General features: G+C 38.9%; 1 long non-coding RNA gene across 1 annotated transcript; it reads right to left on the reverse strand.

Annotated features, from left to right (window-relative positions):
- Nucleotides 1-724: 724 nt before the first annotated feature.
- LOC118229267 lies at nt 725-4,494 on the reverse strand. The gene is made up of 3 exons (XR_004765635.1): nt 4,201-4,494; nt 3,062-3,154; nt 725-853 (listed from the first exon to the last, which is right to left on the reverse strand). It is a non-coding gene; the product is annotated as an uncharacterized LOC118229267 (long non-coding RNA).
- Between the last annotated feature and the right edge of the window lie 643 nt (nt 4,495-5,137).

Genomic DNA, 5,137 nt, shown 5'->3' on the forward strand with positions numbered 1-5,137 from the left:
AATCTTTTCAATTAGATCATCCAAATGCGTGAAGGTCATCATTACAGCTTTTCCTCCATGCTCAGGTAGCCCATCAGCATTTCTGTTATGAGAGTCAAACAGTCCATATCTCCCAGACTGGTCTCTGAACACGGCAATGGTATATGGTGATACTGTAAGCAGTGCATGTGTAACACCTACAGATAAACACTGAAGTCTTGTGCGAAGATTTTGAAACCAATCCTCTGTGCCAGGATCTCCCTTGTCTCTCATGAATCCCATTTCCACTGGAGATCTTTGCACCCTGTACTCATGGTGCTCAGTTGCGACAGTGAGTGGTGTTTCCTCCAAGGTCAAATAGTAGTTGCGGAACCTCTTTTCACTTTTTAGCTGTTTTATAGTTCTCTTATACAGACTGTCTCCCTTGTCCAGTATCTTGTCAAGATCAGCCTCCTTCAAGTCATGACCCTCATTCTGGTGTGCTAGAAATGTCAGAGCCATGCATGTACACTGACGATTCCTTGACTCAGGCTCATAGCCACTATGATCCTGACTATGGGACGCCAGCACAGATATCACAGAGGGTGGTGGGGCGCATGATTCTTGTACACTATAATTTTCAGAAAGGTCTATGACCTGCACATTGCTGTTGACCTCTTGAACCTCAGGTTGTGCATAATACTGCGCTGTGCATGGGGATGACACCACCGGTAGACAACACACCTCCTGTTTACACTCCCTGTCACATACCTCCATGACTGCAACGCTACTTTGTAGTTCTGGACTCTGAAACCGAGGGTCTGAAAGGTCCAACTTAGCCCAGCGTTGCTTTGCAGCCTCAGATCTCTTCCCTCGGCGTGGCATGATGTTATCACTAAATGATGTGATAGATAATGGACAAATAAGATGAGTTTTTAAATGTTAACACTAACCAGGAAATTATGTAATCATCTTATTTGCCTTTAAATACTGTATCTAGTAATGAGCAGAGCAGTACAGACCTGATGAACACAGCAGGGAAAACCAATAAACACTTTTGGATAAGTTTAATATTGTTTTAGGAGCAAATTAATGTTAGAATATGTCTTAAATGTTGTCAGACCCTTGTGTGACGAAATAAAGCCACTGCTGGTGACATTTGTAGGGCTCTATGAAATCCGTTTTATTTTTTTCTGAATTCCGTTTTATGTTTTCCCAAATTCCGTGTTTACCGTGTTTGTAATTTTTCTGGATTCTGTGTTTTATGGTTTAATCCCATTTTATCATCAAAAATTGTTTTATGAATCCATTTGATCAGACACAATGTAATAATTTATTATCCTTAATCAAATGAAAATATGACAATACATATAACAATGAACACAACAATGCACAAAATAGCTTAATCCAAAACAAAACATTGCTAATTTTAGTCAAGTAAAGTGCTGCACAAAAGAGCTTCACAATGAAAACATCTGAAAAAAAATCTGTTGTAGCAATGAACACAATTTAAAGAACTGCTTAATGAACAGAGCTATCGGTGTCTGTTTTCCATCTCTCAGAGACATCTCCATTGAAATACATGATTGTCAGCCTCTTTGTGTTCAGCTCAGTGAGTGTTGTAGCTAACTTAATAGGTTACATGGTTAATTTATTGTAATTCACTGAAAGTTGTTAAAAGTATATCTATATTATTTACAGTTAAGAGTTAAACAGAAATACATTTCATTTGTATTACGTTTGATTGATATTGATTAGAGATGCATTTCTCCGTTGTATTGGCAAACGAATGGTTGAAAAACTGCAAGTACCAGAATTCCTTGCGGCTGGAAAGTAGGAAAAAAGTGACCTTTTTTTGTTTTGATTTCATATGCGACTGAGACGTAAATGCCAAGTGAATAGCCTAGCGCTAGTTTATTGTTTGTAAGTATAAAATGTACGTCAACTGTTTTCCATTATAAAGAAAGCTTTCTTTTTCATATCCGACGTACTGCTATTATTTCGAAGGTAGTTATACTACAATGAGTGCCTCACGCTTGTCTGTGAGGAGTCTATTTTTCTAGGTTCGTTGAGGTGTTGAACGCAGTCGCGCGCACGTACAAAACCCTGCCACACACACAACTCCCCAAAACGGGGAAATGTTTCTCTTCCTCATTTTATTTAAGCAATATCACATGAGGGAGTGCTGTTTCACTGTTCACAATAATTTATAACGGCTTTTGATTAATTTAATCAGAAACATGTTAAATTCCATGAGATTTAACGTTTTACCGTTAATTCCATTTTTATGACTGGATCCCGCGATTCCGTCCGCTTTTTCCGCATCGCGGAAATCTTAGGTCTCTACATGAGACAACTTAGATGTAAAATCTGGGGCTGCTCCATAGACAGTGAATGAGGCTCTGACTTTGTGAGGCCATACAATGTCTATGTGAGCTCTAATACCCAAAATACATTTATAATCTAGCATTGCTAGAAGGTCTGAACCAGAATTGAATCCTCATTTGGGTGCAAGAGCTCACAAACATTTTATAGCCTCATAAACTCAGAGCCCCATTCATTGTCTATAGAGCAGCTCCAGATTTTACATCCCAATGACATCACCGATTGGAGGGTTGTCTCTCCAATTTCTAGTTTTAGGAGAGAGTGGTGGGTGTTCACATACTGACTGAACTGTCCTGGGGCACAGTAACACATGTGAATTCTTAAAATGGGTAACATTCACCTTTAAAATAATTCAACAAATCTAATATAGTGAATCTCTTAATTATATAGATAATTTTCCCAGTTAAAACAGCTCAAATGCTGACATCACTGATTGGAGGGTTCTCTCTCCAATTTCTAGCTTTAGGAGAGAGTGGTGCATGTTCACACATACTGACTGAACTGTCCTGGGGCACAGTAAGAGTGGAGTATAAGTGGAATAACCCGATCCGGGCTGTCCTGTTATCAGAAAATATTGTAGCCTACTTCAGTGGTACCACCCCATCGTACATTATTTTACAATAACGGGACAGCCCGTTGTGGTTTATTCCTCACAGATAATAATTTTCCCAGGTGAAACAGCTCAAATGCTGACTTCTGTATAATACTAATTACATACCTGTAACCACGCCTCTACCGAACTTTTGAGGGCAGAACTGGAACACTCTTTCTGCACCAAATGTAGTCCTTCTCCAATAACTCCTGAACTGCCCTGGGGCACAGGAAGAACATATGTGAATTCTTAAAATGGGTGACATGCCTCTTTAAAGTAATTCAACGAATCTAATACAATGAATCTCTTAATTATATTTATACAAGGGCTTGGCTGAATATTCAATTCTGTTTGGTCCAAGGTTGGGCATTAATTCTCAGTAAAGGGACACCTTGGCCTTTTAACAGTTCTAAAATCAATGTGCTACAAAATACAGCATTCTAAAGCAGTTAAAACACCAATTTTGCTCTTTAGAATTTGAATTGTTGTTACATCCCCTCCTGTTTTCAATGTCCAATTTCACAATTCATGACAACATTGAATCACATTTCTAGTTACTGTTGCTAGCTTTGTTTAGGGTCGCCAATCATCCTGCAAAATACGGAATCGTCCCTTAACCTACCTGGACAGTAGAATAGGCGTTCCCGTATTTAACTCATGGCTACGGGATGCATTTTCAGCCGTATCTTTGTGAACGATTGCGTTCGTAGTAACCGCTGTTTTGAATATAATTCTGTAGTTAGCTGACTAGCTAGCCGGGATAATAACAACCATGACTTGAAACGATTCTGACCTAAAACCCAGAATTTTAATATTAGCCAGATGACGAGTGACGTCGAACCATCATAAAGCTAGCTGGCATTCAAACCCGGTTTCAGAAAGACGCTATGTCTACACTGCACGACCACACCAATTTAAAATGCAAGACAGTGCTAGGGTGAATTTCATAGAGTTATTGTTTCATACAGTTTTCTTAAATAATGTATGCTAATGACAAAAATGACCAACATTGGTGCTAATTGTATGGTATAAAACGAGAATGAACTATTTTTTTCTTGATAGAATCCGTTTTCATAGAATTAACGACCAGAGGTTTTCGCTTAAACAATAGTGTAAATAGAACTACCACAGTTGTTGGTATCACCACCGCCGTCGTACATTATTTTCCAATAACGGGACAGCCTGTCCTGGTTTATTCTTTACACAATACTTTTCCAAGTTGAAACAGCTCAAATGCTAAATTCTGTATAATATGAATTACATACCTGTACCACGCCTCTACCGAACTGTAGAGGGCAGAACTGGAACCCTTTCTGCACCAACTGTAGTCCTCCAATGGTAGGCCTGCTGAATGTCCAGTCGACTCTAGAAAAAAAGAGAAAAAAAACTGGCGCAGTACGCTGCAACAACTGTTGTCCTCTAATCACAATGACAACCTAAGTCCCCTTCTGATCTATCTACTATAGGCCTATAGGCTATACTTGATATCTTACCACAATTAAATGCAACTAATCGTTACACAAATTACAAACCTGCTGTGATGAGGAAGGTGGGTGGTCAATACACCGGGCGCTCTTCTATATCACCCTGAATTAGAGAGGACATCGAAAAATAAATTTTCGGAAATTAACATAAGTAGGCTATTGTGATTAAAATACCAGTTTAGCCTTACATTAACGTATTGTGAACAGCGATTGTACTTATATGGAATATTAATGTGATATATTGACTGTTTTGTGGCCTTTTAGCTCGCACTTTCCCAAAATTCCATCAATGATAAAGTCGGGACCGTGAAGTTTAGGTAGCAAACAACAAGGCTGAATCCTTTTGACGTAATTTACATAGCAACTATACGTTCGGATCGTCTAGTTTCACTCACTGTGGCCAAGCGGAATATATACACAGCTAACCTTAAAGGAGTACCATGGTGATTTTCACACTTTCTCGGTTTTATGTGCTATTTGCACAAGAGGCATTGAAGAAACACAATGAGCAAAGTATTAAATATGTCCGTTCTGTATTTTTGGAGAAATATGCGTTTTAAATTCATCGTCCTATTTTCAACCGGTTGAGAAAGTTGTCGTTTTTCTACGTCACGAATACAGTAACCACTCCTATTTCCACACCCCGTAAAGAAATCTGACAGGACACACCTTCCTGCTGTTCAGACAATGCAAATATTTGACTAACGTTAGGTTCACT

This window comes from Anguilla anguilla, chromosome 6 (assembly GCF_013347855.1).
Source record: "Anguilla anguilla isolate fAngAng1 chromosome 6, fAngAng1.pri, whole genome shotgun sequence".
NCBI lineage: Eukaryota > Metazoa > Chordata > Actinopteri > Anguilliformes > Anguillidae > Anguilla > Anguilla anguilla.